The sequence below is a fragment of the Dama dama genome, chromosome 30, assembly GCF_033118175.1.
Source record: "Dama dama isolate Ldn47 chromosome 30, ASM3311817v1, whole genome shotgun sequence".
In the NCBI taxonomy this organism is placed as follows: domain Eukaryota; kingdom Metazoa; phylum Chordata; class Mammalia; order Artiodactyla; family Cervidae; genus Dama; species Dama dama.
Genome location: NC_083710.1, coordinates 13,849,007 through 13,868,060, shown reverse-complemented (window position 1 = coordinate 13,868,060; position 19,054 = coordinate 13,849,007).

Here is a 19,054-nt window from a genome sequence, read left to right as displayed (position 1 = left end):
GAACTTATTAGTTATTCTTTAAATTTATTACATCTCTTTTCTTCCCTCATTTGTATCTTTTCTTGAATTGAATTTACAAGTAACTTCAAAAACAAACAAACACTTTACTGAATTGTCTAATAATCTTGAGACTGTTTTGTGTGTGTGTGTGGAAAAATTGGTGAGGGCAGAAGTAAGGGATCTTTTTAAATGTATTTCATCAACATGCTGTATGAAACTTAATTTTAAAATATGCAAAGGTAATTCTTTCATTAAAAAAAGAATACTTCAATCTAAATATGCATTATTAATATTCTTTCCTTTTTATGGATATCTGATGAGAAGAAAAATGCTTGAAATATTTGTTAAGAACACATGTTCTGGTAATAACATTCATACGACTGAAGTATGTGCCCAATAGCTCAGTCATGTCAGACTTTTTGTGACCCCAGGGATTGTAGCCCACCATTCTCCTTGGTCCATGGGAGTCTCCAGGCAAGAATACTGGATTGGGTTGCCATTTCCTTCTCCAAGACTGAAATATAATTTTTAATAAAATAAAGGTCTTATCATTTATGTAGAATTAAGCATATGTGAAATATTTTTGGAATCAAAATTATTCATGGTGTTAATTTATTGTTTTTTTCCTGAAATAATTTTTCCACAGAACGCTCATAGATGTTTTCAGTCTATGATTTTTTTTCATTTCATTCAAGTGTATCAGTGTTATTCTTTCCATTTTATAGAGAAAATTTAGGCATGGTCAGGATGAGTAAGCACATAAGATATTAAGAAGGATAATAAAATATTGAGAAGGAAATTCATGTATGATAATCTTAATCTGTTTTTTTCTGATATGGTCAGGAAAGTAATCCTTCAAAATTACTAGGTGTATTTCCCTTATCAGTAGCGACTTTAATTAAAATGTACTATATTTTTAAATATTTGAATTCTACCTCTTCATCATGGTAGCTCAATATAAATTGTTATGATATTACTGCAATGCTTGTTTTTAATCAATAAAATAAAATTAGTTCTCTGGTTTATTTTGATCCTTTGAAGAGGTACTTAACTGTTTTGTTAATTCACACTGTTTTATTCCTGGCAAAATTCCAGATGATCCTGAGAGTCACAGAACTATTATTACAGCATAAGACATAAAAGGAGATGCTGTTGTCTTAGAAACAGACTTTCTTCTATCATCTTCCTTAGTGGTACATAGACTGCTGGTTACACGTAGTGTTCGTGTGGGGTTGGGTGATCCATTTGTACGTGATTCTATTCTTTTAACTTCTATCATCATATTTTGTATCTTAGAGGATAAATAATCTCTTTAAAACAGTGAGATAACATGTGAAATCATTAATTTTATTTTAACCTTTTTATCAACTGTGTTTCTCTACCCATGAGTTGCTGCATCAGAAATTGTGTTAATAGATTTCAAAGGGCATATTTGAGAAGATTTCTGAATAATGGCATGATACTAGGATATCATGATAGAAATACTTAACACCTAGCAAAACGAGGTGACATTTAATGACAGTTAACAATTACTGAAGATGCTAAAACCATTTAGAGAATGACCTTTGAAGATACTGAAGATATTTCTACTGTGATAATGTTAAAAAAAAAAAAAAAGTGTCAAGAAAACAAAGCAGGTCACAGGTCACAGGGTCCTTTTCTGCGAAATCTCCAAATTGTTTTCCATAGAAGCTATACCAATTTACATTACCACCAACAGTGTACAAGGATTCCCTTTTTTCCACAGCCTCACCAACATTCATTATTTGTATTCTTTTTGATGACAGTCACTCTGACAGGTGTGAGACAATATCTCATTGTGGTTGATAAATCAGACAGAGAAAGAAAAACATGCTATTTTATCCCTTATATGTCGTGTCCGACTCCGTGGTTCCATGCGCTGTAGCCCACCAGGCTCCATGGAGTTTTCCAGGCAAGAATACTGGAGCAGATTGCCATTTCCTACTCCAGGGGAGCTTCCCAACCCAGTGATCGAACCCACGTGTCTTGCATCTTCTGCATTGGCAGGCAGATTCTGTACCTCTAGTGCCACCTGAGAGGCTCATCACTTATATGTGGAATCTCAAAAATAGAACAAGCATATGTAACAAAACAGAAGTAGACTCAGAGATATAGAGGATGAACTGTAGTTACAGGTGGGAAGACGGAAGGTGGAGGGGCAAAATAGGTTAGGGGAATTAAGAGATACAAACTAGTATGTATAAAATAAACAAGCTATGAGGATACATTGTACAACACAAGGAAAAATGGTCATTGTTTTGTAATAACTTTAAATGGAACATAATCTATAAAGATACTGAATCACTATGATATACTTCTGAAACCAATATAACCCTATAAATCAATTATTCTTCAGTAAAATGGACAAAAATAAAAATGTTTTTATGGAAAAATAGGTCCTTTTTTGAGAGAGTCTTCAAATTGAAATGATCTCTGCAGTGTAAGATATTCATTATTCCAGTGCTTGCTTGGTTATTGAGTACCTTCTACTTGCTGAATGCTGTTACGGGCATGAAGAAACCTGCTTTTGCCTTCATGAGACTTACATTCTGGTGGGAAGACACAGGCATGGTGTAAAGGGTGTGTCAAAGTGAAATAAACGGTGCGTCATCTAGGGTTGTGATTCAGGGGTGATAAAGCTGCAGGAAAGAATGCCCAGGAAAGAAAATAGGAAGGAAAGGATGGAAGGAAGGAGAGAGAGAGAGAGAGGACTGTGTGTGTGTGTGTGTGTGTGTGTGTGTGTGAGATGGAGTGCACAGGAGTGGGGGTACCCTTTTAAACAGAATAGTTGAGAAAGGTTTCCTCATACTAACATTTGAGGAGATAACTGAGGAAGATGAGAAATGAGTCTGTCTAGAAGATACTGTTTTTATCTACATAGCAACATAGCTCTCATCATGCTTAAAATACTCAGAAACACAACTCAGATTTCACTTCATGCTATCTATTATGATTATTCCCCATAGAACTATTGTATTTATTCTGTCACATATTGAGCAGAACCCAAGTGCACAGCATTTCAGAGTATAAATGTAGAATTGATTAAATGCATTGAAATATAACAATTTTACAGGGTCAAGGGCTTGTTGTCTGATACATAAACAGTGAAATAGAAAGATGTTAGATTTCATTTTTAGTGCAGAAGGGTATGTACAGATGATGTGTTGTGCTTCTTTTGTTTGTCTCATATTACGTTCTCAGAAGCGACAGGAAAAATGTACTCTGCGTTGTACTGAGTAAATTTCTTGCATTCAGTAAATACACAGAAGGATATTAGCAAGCTAAAAAAGAGCATGAGGATATGCTTTTTGAGTTCTAACCTTGCCTTTAATCATTTCCATGGATATTGGTTTCACTGACCCTTACATTAATCATTCCTTGGCAAAAAGAGATGAGCAATACTATTGCCTCTGTTTTGTAAATAAGAAAGAGGATGATAGGAAGGTTAAAAGATCTGCCTCAAGCAATTCTAACTATAAGGCTCTGGTAAAGTCTTTTGAAGAAGCTATTTGTCTTAAATGACAGTTCTAAGTTTGAAACACTAGGGTCTAGAGTAAACTAAATCTGAAACAGCATATTGAAATAAAAAAGAGTTCTCAATTCTAATTGCATTTGCATCACTAGTGAGCCCTGTGCCTTTTAGAATCGTTACTTTATAACTTGGGAAGCCATTAGATATTGTCATTTATTAGAAATTATTTATTGAGAGCTTTTCCTTCATGGTATGAAGTATTGGTAAAGTTATGCTCTGTGTTCTGAAATAGATCATTCAGTAGAGGAGAAATTCACAAAAAAACAGCAACAAAAATGACATAACAGTGTGTGCAGCACCAAAACAGGCAAGGGTGGTGAGAGATAAGAAGAGGAAGCTGGACACACAAACAAAACGAGGTTAGGATGAGAGGGCTGGCTTCTCAGAGAGATCTGTGAGTCTGTTTCTATTTTGGAGACAACTAATAAGGACCTACTATATTGCACAGGGAACTCTACTCAATATTCTTTAATAACTTACATAGGAAAATAATATAAAAAAGAATTGATATATGTATAACTAATTGACTTTGCTGTAACCTGAAACTAACACAGCATTGTAAATCAGTTGTATTTCAATAAAAATTAAAAAAAAATCTAGCATAAGGCAAGCAGGAAAAAGCAAAAAAAAAAAAAAAAAAAAGACAAGAAAGAAAAAATAAAAAAGTAAAGAAGTGTTTATTAATTACACGAAAGGGTTTTGTCTTGAACCTGAATACAGAGGAACATTTTGATATGCATTGAAGCATAGAAAATGACCTATTGTATTTGAAAGTTACAGGATCCTCCTATAGGCAGAGCGAAGAATTTATTTGAGATAGAGGAGTTATGAGGCTCTAACAAGACTCCAAGAGAAAAATTATGAGGGAGTGAACTAAAAGAGTGAACGTGGAATAGATAAGAAAAAACTGATTCAAGAGATATTTACAAAGTGAAATCTATAGGATTCGATAGGAAACTATGTAGAAAAGATAATTAGAATCGTCAGGGTAATTTTGAGTATCATGCAGACAAGGTCAAGGTTTTAGAATTGAAAGTATTGAAAGGAAATATATTCTGGAGCCATCTGGAGTCTTTTTAGCTGCAGGACATTAAACAAAGGCATAAATGAGGGTCCATTTGGCCAAAGTACACAAACTTTTACTTAAAGGTCAGAGCCTCTGGGATTAGTGGACCCCTGGGTGCAAAGTCATCACAGACTTAAATTCCATTCATCCTCTACCGAACTCCTAAAGATTACATTCAGAGATGTAGGATGTATGTGACAGTTTCACGAGACACAGTTAAAAAGAGCCATGTCCAGATGTACAAAGAAAGACTATCCCTGGGTTGTTGTAGGAATTCAGAATTCTCCTCCTCTTCCCCTTCCTCAGCACGGCTTGCGTGCTAAGTCGCTTCAGTCACGTCTGACTCCTTGTGATCCTGTGACCCTGCCAGGCTCCTCTGTCCATGGGATTCTCCAGGCAAGAATACTGGAGTGAGTTGCCATGACCTTCTCCAGCAGATCTCCCTGACCCGCGGTCAAACCCTGGTCTCTTATGTCTCCTGAATTGTCTCGCGTGTTCTTTACCACCAGCATTACCTGGGAAGCCCTTTCTCAGCCTATCTCCTCCGATACTGAGAAGACCTAATTCACATGCTCACCAGAGAAGAGATGATGATGACTCATTTCAGCAAGCTGGGGTTTCATGCTGGGTAGAAGCTCAGTCTAAGTCAAGGGCGAGAAGAGTAGAAAAGGGAACAAAATCAGAACTCTGCCTAAAAAAAGGGGGGATTAGACTTAAGAATACCTACCTTGAATGTATATGAAAATAGGGGAAAGAAACATGATTCTCCTAAATAAAAAAACAGAGCAAGATTGCATATGTATGGGGGGGGGGTGATGCAGAGAGGAAGAGATGAGAGTATAAGATGAAAAATTAAAATTTAAGAAATTATTTAGTGCACATCAAGTGTTCATCTTCCTTCCTCATTGAGCACTCATATTTGTGGCTTTACTATCTTCTAAGATGATCACGTTAAAATTGCTTTGATTATTCTTCTTTGTCCTTTTCTCACTCATTTCTCTAAAACAGAAGGAAAACAGCATTTTTGGTTTTTGTTCTAAACACTATGAAGATATCTCTGAGTGTGAAGCAGACCCAAGGGAAAAATAACCCTCTTAGATATAGATGTTACTGCCATTAAATTACTACCTTAAGTAGATGTACATATAGGAGATACAGTTAATTTCACAGGAAGATGGAAAGGACCACGGAGGTAATGAACTTTATTGAGAGTGCTTTTAATCCCATTGTGCAGCTTTCTAAGCAGGGAAGACCACTGAGTTGATAAAAGAAGCATTTAGTTATTAAATGCCTTTGTGCTTCCCTGCTCGCCAGTGTATTTGCTTTAGAAATGAATGCTACACTCTCAGTAGATACAGACATCCTTCTCTAACTGACTTGTCTCAGAAATAAAGTGTGTGTGTATTTGGGGGCGGGGGCGGAGTGCGGCCAGTGGATGAAGTTACTAAGGAATATATTAAGCAACTTTTTGTGGATATGTGGATTGCATAATTTAAGACTATCCTGGGGCATCCATAAATTATGCATAGGATTTGTTTTCTTATTTTATGTTTTTAGAGGGGAGAACAACGACCCTTGATTCTGCAATCTCTACATCTTTAGCATTATAGAAATCTCTCTATTGAATCCTGAGCATCCATAAGGAGCCATACCATCTGCTGTTTAGACAGTTTTCCTAAGATCCTTTCAAAATACTCATTCTTTCTGGAAACCTGTTGTCTTTTAAAAAGGGATCAACCCCACAGTATGTATAGAATGATTCCATTACACAGCACATTTCACTTGTCTTGAAACAGTGACAGAAACCCACTCAGAAGCAATTTGGAAACGATTTAATAATTGTTTTATTTTGCAGTCTTTAAACATTGTGTTGTTTACAGCTATAGGAAGATAGGATCCAATAATGACTCTATTACGGTGCATGTTACATACATCCTGACTGCTCCCTCTTTTCCAGTGTTTTAGGACGAGGGGCACCTTCTGTGACTGTTCCTATCCTGTGCTGCGACGTGAGCTGTATGTTTTTCCAAGCTAATAATCTTGCCACTTATAATAACACTCCAATTCATCCCTGCACTTTGGAACAGTATACAGTTAAACAACAGATGGAAAAAAAAAATCAAAAAGCCCTGAGACTCTCGAGAAGAAATTCAATATAGTGATTTCATTTGCTTGGGTCACTTTGTTTTATAAATCAACAACTGGGAACACTGTAATCAGTTACCAACATAGGGTATTTTGTTTAGCTGTTTACTGCTTAAAGATCTTGCATCATTAAACATTACATTTAGGTCACTTTTAATTACTGCATTTGAGGACATGGGTTATATGCTGTAATAGTTTCCTTTTAAACCGAAGTCAAAGTTTAACAAGTTGGTTTTCACTGGCCCTATAGACTGATCTACATTTTCCGATGACTGCCGCCTTGGCTGACCCGCTAGGTGGCAGAAGTGCTTTACAATTGCCAGATCTGTGCTCTGAAGCCACTGAGTCCCCTCTCCACTCACTCCTGCAGCAGCTGAGACTGATACAAATGTATAAACAAGAAGAAGCTATACATGACACTCATCACCCTTATTAAAGCATAAAGCAACAATATCAAGCCAAGTTCCTGGTTCCTGTTGGTCTAGGGAAAGCAAGACTTTGCTGAGGGGATGAAGTAAAAGAAGCAATCCTGAGAAAATGACTGTTTGCTGAGGTTTGGCGCTGTGTGTTTGTGAGAGAGAGAGGGAGACTTTGTAACACTGCCCAGGGATCGAGCATCCAAAGGAGACAGCTTGCACCTTGCAGATCCACTGTTTCTGAAAGGACTGCTGATACTTCCACCTGACTCTACCATGGGTCTCCTTGCTTGACCCCCTTTAGAAGAGGAGTGAAACACATAAAAACTCCCATCTGTTAGACAAAAAGCAGGCAGCTTCCTGGCTTCTTACTAGGGATAGATCAGTTACAGAGTTGAATAGAGTAGAATCAGATAGGGAAACATTTTATTTGTGTATAAAAAGATTTGCTAAGTTGATGTTCAGGATACTACCCAGGAAATATATAAATTTTGGCAACATATAGAATGTTACCAATCAATTCTGAGAGATGCTGGGTCACACAAAAGGGAAGGTGCTCACTCATATTCATAGGCTACAGATTTAGGGATTTGGGAGAGAGGATGGGTTTATCTATTTTTGTATGAAACTATTGTATTCTAGCCTAACTGTTAATAAAACTGTTCCTCTTAGGAAGGCATCAGAGGCAGTAAAAAGAAAGGGAAGAGTGTGTGTTCCCCTACCTAGGGGAGAGACTCAGCAGCTGCCTTATTCTGGAAAGACATTCCTCTGCAGGTTGAATTCTAAGTGGATCCACCTACATCTGCCATCACAGCCGGCACCTGGTGCAGGGTGAATGACACGCAATGCTACCCAAATGTCACTGCCCAGCCGTGTCCACCAATTAAAACTAATAAACATTCCTCCCCACGCCGAGGATGAGCCGCCAGCCCCGCGAGCAGCAGGGCCGCGTCGGCAGAGCATGATGACAGTCGCGGCGGCCGCGGCAGCCGGAGCCCTGGGCAGCAGGTGTACTTGGCTGGGAGCAAGGAAGGGCACAGAGAAGCACTGGCATCGCAGCTCACATATTATGCAGGCAGAGCTGAGTTGTTTACAAATCGAGAGCAGAGGGGATTTGGTTGCAGAGAGAGCTGAGCGCACTGCATTCAGGGCTCACGGCACCTGAGCGGGGGTTCCGTACTGGTCGACTGGGTGCCATTCCCTGTAGGAAAAAACAAACAACACACACACACAAAACAAAACAAAACAAAACAAAAAAACCACCCTCCCGATTAGCCCTCAATACACATCCTGATGCGGCAGCAGAGACCCATCTCTGCACGCAGGCAAAAACATCTGATGAGAAACCCAAGGACCTCCGAGGCTGAGGGCCAGCAAGTCTCTCTTGCTCTCAAGAGTAACTTCCCCAAGTGACACGGATCAGCCCGATGATGGAGCGGACCGGCCTGGACAGAGCTTGCACATAAGAAAACATGCAGAGTCAGGAAGGGGCAATACACGGGAAGAAAAGAAAACCTGCAGGAAGGTCAGGGGCCTGGGAGTCTCGGCCTTGGGTGTGACGCAGGGGGCCTACACCCTCCGCCACGCGGGACTGAACCGGAAGCTGGAGACCCAGGCGGGCCGCCGCAGGCAGTGCAGGCGTGCGTGGGCGTGCGCGTGCGCGTGCGTGGGCGTGCGTGGGCGTGCGCGTGCGCGCATGCGCGCTCGTCTCGTAGCGCGGAGCCCGGAGCCCCGAGCACCGAGCGTCTTCCGGATGGAGGCAGCGTCCTCAGTCACACTCAGCAATGAGCCACCTTGGCTGCGAGTTTCCTGGTTCCGGAGTTATTCTACCCAAGGCCGGGGGAGTGTGTCCCCTAGGCCTCTGGTCAGCCGTGCGGCAATCTCTGTCAGTCTGTTTTCACCTCTGCCGGTTTCAAGTCTGCTGTCTGGTGGTATCGGTGCGGTCAGTTTAAAATCCTGCTTCTCTCCGTGAGGGCTGTTAGGATGCGGGACCCCTGAAGGTGCCATTTTCCTGTGGTTAATTAACCTTGAGACCGAAGGCACAGCAGCCCGGCCCCTTGATTACGTTTATGTGTGACCCCGCAGGCACGGGCTGACGAGGGGCCGCCAGCTCACAGTGCTCCGTCTGACCATCGTCTGAGGATTGTCATACAGTACCGATGTCTGTCCTCCACATGAGTGGTCCTGCGTTCTGAGTTCAGATGGCAGAGCTTTGGGTGCCTGAGTGGAACCTTTTGACTGGTGGATGCGAACGCTTGGAGTGGAGAATTTGTTTACAATTTAAAAAGATCAAAGCAACCTCATCTGCTTCCGTCTGCCATGGTTCCATGGCTGAAAGCTGGAAAAATGGCCTTGAGATTAGGACTGTGGTTGTGGAAACCCGAGGGGGATAAGTTTCTGCTTTCCCTGTTTTTTCTCAGATTGAGTCAGTTCCCTCACTGACATCCTAGTTTCACCCTTTTGCACAATTGGAGTGAGCAGAGTCAAGGCCTTCTCCACAGTAGAAGCTGCCAAAGTCATTTGACTCCAGGATGTGGGGTCTTGGCCTGCAGGGACAAGGTGGTTTGAGGCTAGGGATGGTGTGGAGGAAGAAGAAAGAATCACAGACGGCTGTGTTGTCAACTCAGAAAAAGGAAAGAGGAGGAAGAAAGCACAGGATGCAGGCCTGGACATTCAAAGCATCACCAGGGAACGTGAGCCAGTCTAGAAGCTGGAAGAGCTAATTCCTGGCCAAGGATTCAGATCACAAGGAGCCAAGGTAAGCCCAGAACACACACATCATGGCTGGTTTGAAACCCAGATGAAGAAAGGAGAAAAGGAAAGTGTAAAGTACAAAAACAACAATAGAGACTGATGTTATCAGAGTGCATGGTCTCCTTATACCTGTCCCTGTCTCACTAAAAGCAGGTTCATCACCTGTTTATTTAAAAACAAACCAAAAACTCATTACTGCTTGCTTGCGGCATTGTGTATTAATAGAAAACAGACAAAAAAGAGAAATTCCTTGTAGTACGAACTGATCTGATTTTTGGATTTCCCTTCACAACACTGCTGCCACCTTGTTCTTCGTTTTCTATTTTGATACCTCCAGTGACCAACTCCTTTCTGGTTATTGGTGATTTCTATGTAGTATTTCTCATTGTTTCTTTTGTGTATTCCAACATGTCCTCTGTAGAGTTGTTACTCATGGGACTCTTATCTGATTCTAGAGCTCTGGAAAGCAAGTCCATCAGTCCAACAGGTGAAAGTTTGTAAAATAATTAGAAAGCTCATGGCCCGTCATTTAAGTCTTAAAATTACAGTTCTAAAATATACATGCACCGCAGTGTTCATTGCAGTACTTTTGACAGTAGCCAAGACATGGAGGCCATCAAGATGTCCACTGACAGATGAATGAATGAAAAAGATGTGCTACATATATACAATGGGATATTACTGAGTCATAAAAAAGAATGCGTTTGAGTTTAGAGAGTTTTAGAGAGGTTGTTGAACCTTGAGCCTGTTATACAGAGTGAAGTAAGTCAGAAAGAAAAAGGATGTATAATATATTCATGCATACATATGGACTCTAGAAAAATGGCATTGATGAACCTGTTTGCAAGGAAGAAATGGACATGTAGATATGGAGAATGAATTTATGGGCACAATAGGAGAGGGACTGAGTGGGATGAATGGAGAAAGTAGCACCGAACATATATGCACTATCCTGCGTAAAGTGGATCATTGGTGGGAAGTTGATGTATAACACAGGGAGCCCGTTGTGGTGCTCTGTGATGACCTAGAGGGGTAGCAGGTGGGGGAAGTGAGGGAGACTTAAGAGGGAAGGGATGTGTGTATGATTATGGTTGATCTGGATTGTTGTATGGCAGGAAACCAACATAGCATTGTAAAAATTAAAAAGTGAGAAGTAATATAAAAACGTTCATTAAAAAAATGCAAAAATACTTTTCTGGAAGTGCAAGGAAAAGTAAGATGGGATCTGGATTCTCCTGCAATGTGAACCTTGCCCTGGAGACGCGGAGGTGCTTACATCACTGACCAAACTCACATGCACTTTGGGTGTGTGTTTCAGTGCACCCAAGGAACAGGGGTGAATCTGAGGAAGTGCACGGAGGGCAGAGAAGTGTGAGACCGAGCCACACCCTTTTCCTTGGAGCAAAAACAGGAGTCCGGTTGGTTTAACAATGGGGAGTTTAAATGCCCGGGGTTGGCAGGGAAAGAGAAGGGGAAACACCCCTCTTCTTGGGCAGGAACAAAACAGTTCTGAGCTCTCTTCTTAAAGAGGCTAATACTGTGAGAAGCTCAGTTTTCCCAGGGGGACCTGAGCTGACCCTGCACTTGCGATTACAGTTGGCCGTGTGGCGTAAAATGGGGTTTTTAAATCAGTGACATTAGCTCTGCTCCAAGAGGAAGTCTGGGAAGAAGGCAGAGAAAAGCTTCTGGTATTAGTTTTGTTTATTTTTTGACGCTGGTATGATGGCGCCAAAGGAAGAAAGTAGGAGAAATTTGTAAAGATTTTGAGAATAGGAGCAAAATTCTAGATAACTTTATGTTCCCTGTTGTACTTGACAAACTGCGTATGGAATAGTCAACAAAAATATTTGCTGACTGGATGCCTGTTATTATTATAAGAGCAAAGTTAATGCTATCATGCCTCTTTTATGAATTGAATTGCTTTCCTTAAAACTGTAGTTTTATTATATGAATTATTACTATAAAACACATATCCTGCTTTTACATGCTTTTGTAACTTAACCTTCAAATCTGCCCCTTTCTGTGTTGCAAATGGATCAGGTAGAGATAGTAATTTTGGTTAATTTTAAGAGTATAGAATATTAAACTACACGTGGTTTATCCTAAGGAAATTCACAAGGAGTCATAAATCGCTATGTAACATAGCACATTGTGGTCATTAGGGGGATAAAACACTGTAAACCTTTTCTAATAATTTGCAAATCTCCCAAATGAATTATCCTATTGACACAACTAGGGCCACAGCAGGAAATAATTGTTCTCAACAGTTATGCATCCCCTAGAACAGAGGGGAAATCTTGCACTGAAATCATGCCTGAAAGCTCAAACCACACTAATTGTGCTGTCGGCTGTTAGTTTATTTAGTAGTTTTAAAAGAGAAATACCATCCATACCTCTAGGGATTCTAAAGCAAGATTTTCTTTTATAATTAGATGATACAGTTAACACATTTTAAATAATCCTAATTTGTACTTTCAAAACACTTCTAATCTGATGATCCTCAGGTTCTTAAACATTAAAATTATATTAAGGCTGGACCTTCTGATGAGCATCAAGTCATCATAGCTCTGATTCAAAGACAGCAAAGCCGAGGAAATTTGTCTCTAAAAATACTTCTTTGTATCTTCCAATTGTTTCCCCAAATATTCTTTTTACCTTTTAAAACAGTGAGTTTCTTTTAGTTCCCCACTTATACAAACAGTGATTCACAAGGGAATGTTTTCAGGTTTTAGAAATGTAAGGAGATCATAAAGAGCAGTTTATCATTGCAAAATTAGCCCCTAGTTCAGAGTAAAACATCTTTAATTGTTTTTAGTTATGAAAATTAAATAATTCTGTACCAGATACTGAACACTAGAGAAAGGAGCAAGGGAGGAGCCCTTCTTCTGGAAAACCGTAAGCTCATAGAAATTGCCCTGAATACTCGTTTTAAAGAGGTGAAAAGTCCTGCAGCCATGAGCAATCGCAGTGGTTCACAAATACAGTTTCACTGTAGCTGATATACAGCTGTTTGCTGGCATCTTTTGGAATTATTTTACCTCTTTAATAATGTAAGTTCCTCTTGGGACCTAATTTCTGCCTTAAATAATTCATAATGCATGCTTTGTATTAAATGAACAATTTTAATGAGAAAACCATATCTATTTGACTGGGGAATAACTGTTGATTCGATTTGAATGTTATTTTGAATGAACTAGCATTGGATTAACAAGATTTCACTATATTGTTTTCTCATTTATATCCTAGCCTTATTGTTTAGCCATAATTATTTATCTTACATCATAGCAAGTTGAGAAAGTGACAAGAAATTGTGAGAATGAACTTTAGACTAAATGATGGAAAATGTACAAACTGTATAACATACAAACACATACTTGTTTAATTGGGTATCTCTTCAGTTCTCTCTAACCTTGAGATCTTGTAAGTGATAGCTGTGTATCAGGTCTATTACTTAGTGTGAAAAAAACAGTGAAGTTCATAGCATTAACCCACTCTTATTTGAGCTATCTTTCAGTCAAAAATTTTACACTTATTTGTGAATTTATTTAATAATGGAATTAATACAGTAATACAACAGAAAATATAGTAAAGGATGCATAATGCAGAATAAGGAGCAAAAATGAAAGTGAAAATCACTCAGTCGTGTACGACTCTTTGCGACCCCATGGAGTCTTTGCAACCCCATGGAGCATACAGTCCATGGACTTCTCCAGGCCAGAATACTGGAGTGGGTAGCCTATCTCTTGTCCAGCGAATCTTCCCAACCCAGGTGGCTCAGCTGGCAAAGAATCTGCCTGCAATGCGGGAGACTGGAGACCTGGGTTCGTTCCCTGGTTTGGGAAGATCCCCTGGAGAAGGGAAAGGCTACCCACTCCAGTATTCTCTCCGCTCCAGTCGTCATCTCCAATACTTACAAGGTATCACAAAAAAGAAAACACAGTCCACATTTTGAAGTTGTTTACATACTATTAGAAATATACCCACTCCACTATTAGAAATATACCCACTCCAGTCGTCATCTCTCAATACTTAGAAAGTATCACAAAAAAGAAAACACAGCCAGCATTTTGAAGTTGTTTACATACTATTAGAAATACAGAATGAAGCATGCAGAAAAGACTCAAAAACATTTAAAAAGCACGTTATAGATGATTTCAGTCTCCTATCTGGTTTATGCTGATTGGGAATTAAAATTGCTGTACATTCTCAAAGTTGACAATTTAAATATGGAAACTAGAGGTTGAAAGTAGGTCTATATTGAATTATAAATGTATATGTTTTAATTAAACAAAGGTAAACCAAAATCCTATTAGATATGAACATAGTTGGTTTGTATTTTGTGTATGCATATAAATATATGTGCTAAGTCATTTCAGTCATGTTCTACTCTTTGCGACCCTGCAGACTGTAGCCCACCAGGTTCCTCTGTCCATAGGGTTCTCCAGGCAAGAATGGAGTGGGTTGCCATGACCACATCCAGGGAATCTTGCCAACCCAGGGAGAGAACCCATGTCTCTTATATCTCTTACATTGGCAGGCGGATTCTTTACCACTAATACCACCTGGGAAGCCCTTATGTGTATGCATATATATACAAACATAAAGATAAAATATTATTCAACTCTCTCAATCTCTTATTACTTCAACTGAATCTCTGATGTTTCTTACTAGAAGCTAAGTGAGAAAATACAATATGGAAATAGGGTAGGACATATAGACAGAAGCCTTGGATTCCTGTCTCAAGTCCCTTGCTGTCTTCTGAATTTCAGTTAAAATATGATAGTTTTTATATAAATCAAATTATATAGTACAAAAACCTATACTTATATAAGTATATAGTTTATATACATATAATTTACAAACTATAAGTTATTATGCTCATTTTTCTATGGTTATCATTATGAAATAAAATGACAACTAACATCATTTTCAGAGTTTTGATTTAAATGAAAATGTTACAGATTTTCTGTTCCTATTTTCAGGTCACAGCAAAGAAAGAAAGCATCCCCCCCCCCGCCCCAACTTCATTTCTGCCTTCAGAGGATAGCAGGAAATTTAAAAGAAAGAAAGCTGTTCTGTGTAGTATTTCTGACAGCAGATTTCTCAGAATCCAGAAATACTTTTCTCTGTAATACATTGCCGCAGATACAAAGGAGCACTTATGACTGATGACTATCTCTGTTTGCATGAGTGATAATTCCTGAACACACAGTTCTTGATTAAAATACAAATGCATTTTAGCTGCGTATTTCTTTATCTGTGTTTTATTCTTACATGAGAAAATATGAAAAGAATCAGGTGAAGTTGGGATCTAGTATATTGCAAAAGTGAAACTGAAGCTAAGAGGATTTTCAGGTGGGAACAGCATGTCTTTTGCCATCCATCTGGCTCAGAGGTCTTTATTTAGGTGTGGCTGTACTGACTGAACAGTTGAAGGTGAGAGTCTTCATGTTGAAGTATCTTGTTTCCCAAGCTGCCTTTTCAAATACAGATGATCTATATTAGAGCCACAAAACTTTAAAAATATGTTCTTTTGAGAATTTAAAATTCATGGTATGTGTCCTTTAAGGACATTACCCAGAGGACCAGCATCATGTCTGCCATTGTAACACACTGTGGGTGCTGAACTTTAATAAGATTTGGCACTTGATACATCTGCAATACAGTGGACCTTCTCAAGGAAATCAGATTTATCTGTAGCACATATACATGATGAAGCAGAGATGAAGTTAAACAGAGAAATGTATGTGGATGGGATTACCAAGATGTTGAATATATCATTCCCCTCTTCCCAGTAGCTCAGTGGGTAAACAGTCCTTCTACAATGCAAGAGACATGGGAGATGAGGATATGATTCCTTGATCAGAAAGATCCCCTGGAGGAGGAAATGGTAACCCACTCCTGTATTCTTGCCTGAAAAATCTCGTGGACAGAGGAGCCTGGCAGTTTACCGTCCAAAGGATGACAAAGTCAGACACGACTGAGTGATTGTGCAGGCATGCACCATGAATGAATGATCACACTGATGATTCTTACAGGTGAGAATTTTAGGCTTTTGGATTCAATGCATTCTTTTCAGACAGTGTAGGCTATTATGCTATCATTTGAAAGGGGAAAATTAAATCCAGATCTGATGAGCAAATTGACAAGTTCCCACTGCTGGCAAGTGTCAGAACTGAAATTGGAGGAGGAGAGGGGACCTAGATGGCATATGAAAAAGCAGAGACATTGCTTTGCCAACAAAGGTCTGTCTAGTCAAGGCTATGGATTTTCCAGTGGTCATGTATGGATGTGAGAGTTGGATGGTGAAGAAAGCTGAGCACCGAAAAGTTGATGCTTTTGAACTGTGGTGTTGGAGAAGACTCTTGAGAGTCCCGTGGGCTGCAAGGAGATCCAACCAGTCCATCCTAAAGCAGATCAGTCCTGGGTGTTCATTGGAAGGACTGATGCTGAAGCTGAAACTCCAATACTTTGGCCACCTCATGCAAAGAATTGACTCATTGGAAAAGACCCTGATGCTGGGAGGGATTGGGGGCAGGAGGAGAAGGGGACGACAGAGGATGAGATGGCTGGATGGCATCACCGACTCAATGGACATGCATTTGGGTAAACTTCGGGAGTTGGTGATGGACAGGGAGGACTGGTGTGCTGCAGTTCATGGGTTGCAAAGAGTCGGACATGACTGAGCGGCTGAACAGAACTGAACTGAACTGAAGAGGGGATCATGTGTGCCAGACACTGGGTTAATAAGCATGTCTGTCCGCACCATCTCATTCAATTGTTGTCAGAACCTTGTGATATTGCTCACTATCTCATAGATAAGAAACTGAGGTTTGCAGAAGTCAAAGAACCTAGCTGCAAAGCTAGTGATGGCACACTTAAGAGGAATCAGTCTGTTTGACCCTGTGAATCACAGTATTCTCATAGCAACAGGCTGCCTCCCAGATAAACCAGTGCTTGGCTTAATAGCCCTGCTCAAACGTGGAACCTGCATTAAGGGCTACTGAAAGCTAATTGCTGCTGCTGCTGCTGCTAAGTCACTTCAGTCTTGTCCGACTCTATGTGACCCCATAGATAGCAGCCCACCAGGCTCCGCCATCCCTGGGATTCTACAGGCAAGAACACTGGAGTGGGTTGCCATTTCCTTCTCCAATGAATAAAAGTAAAAAGTGAAAGTGAAGTCGCTTAGTCGTGTCCGACTCTTCGCAACCCCATGAACTGCAGCCCACCAGGCTCCTCCGTCCCTGGGATTTTCTAGGCAAGAGTACTGGAGTGGGGTGCTATTGCCTTCTCTGGAAAGCTAATTAAGAGTCCCCAAATGAGACCAATGTGAAGTAGTCCCCACTGAGACGTTGCTTCTGAAACTTCAGGTTAAAAAATAAGTCCTATGGGGACTGCCATCGTATTCCAGTGATTAAGACTCTGCATTTCCAAAGCAGGGTTTGCAGGTTTGTTCCTTGGTCAGGGAACTCAGATCCCACATGCAGTGTAGCCAAAATATAAAAATAACAATTTAAGGAAATAATTTAAAAAATAAAAATAAATACTCCTCTAAAAGAGACAGCAAAGAAAGGAAAGAAACTTTGGTGTAATTTGGGTTCCTTTGATCTCTGGGGTAACATCTGTCTTGGGATCACAGGCCCCCTTCCCCCATGTCTCATGATCTTTTATTGGGTTATTTAGGTCACTGCTAGATATGTTCATGTCTCTGCAAACTTGCTCATTCTCACATAGGGAGAAATGTGCTACCTGTTGGAAAACACAATAGAGGAAAATAATAAAGATGTGAATTATCTTATTCACTTTTCAATTCTGAATGATAATTGTTTAAGTAACACATTCTGCCTTGATTAGAGGACATTAATTATCATTTGTTATTAAAAATATGTTTATATTCTCAAATATGTTTGCATTTCACAAGTCTCATCAAGAAACCAGGCTCTGCTAACCCTGTCTTTTGGTCTTGCTTGCAATTCTAGTTTACTTCCTTAATAAGCATTCCATGAGTAAATATAAATAAGAATTCAGAGAAGTACAATGAGTAAACGTTTATCCCACATTTCTACATAAAAGAGCATGAGAGAATAACAGATGATCTATTAACCTAGTTTATAAAAGATGAGTGATCTATAATAAGAGCTTTTAATTTCAAACCTTGGATATATGATAATTTTTAAGAAATAGCTTTTTATTTCTTCTTTTACCTTTTTGTATAGGCCCTTTTCATTCACCCATTAAAAATACTCACCGGTTACTACCACAGACTATGAATAGAACCAAGGCTGGTAATAGCAAGGAAGCAACACAGTAGGCTCCTTGGGCTCCTGGAGCTTTTATTTTAAGTGGCAGAGACAAACAATAGCCAATTAAAAACAACAAGATCATCATCGTCATAATAAATGTACATAATTCCCTTACATGCCAATGAGTTCCGTTCTGAAAGCACCTTCATAAATCTAATTTCTTCATAAGTCTAACAAAATTAACCTAGGTACCCAATCAACTAGCACAATTGGCTATATAGTACTGTACTATAATAAGTTTATAATACATTTTACAAAATAATACATGAAAAACAAACACAAAAAATTGAAAACACTTTAATCTTACAGTATAATACCTTGAAAAGTCCAGTACAATAGCTGGCATTGAATGAACAGGCAGGAAGAGTTACGGACTGAAGGAGGGAAAGGAGGTAGGAGATGCAAAAGCTAAGCTGAAGGATCTCTGGCGATAGGAGAGGAAGGACACCTGCAGTTTCACTCCTGCCTGCAATGATGCCACAGGTTTGAGTTCCCTGATGGAAGCAGATGTGTGTTCACACCTTTGAAAGTTCACAACTGGAAGGTTTGTATGTAGGGGACTTACTGAAATGCAAGCAAGATGTAAAAGTAAAATGGAAGGGCAGACAATGACTTGAGATGAGCAACTTAAAAAAGAATGTCAGGATAGGTCTTTAGGAAAATATCTTTGAGAAGGGACCTACTTGAACAGAGATGCCAGCCGTGCAAAGATGCAGGGATGGTGAGAACTACTTGGCAAGAGCAAGTTTCAAATATTCAAAGATGAAAAGGAGAGTATGGTCAGGGAATGTACTAGATGAACAGTGAGGCTGGGATG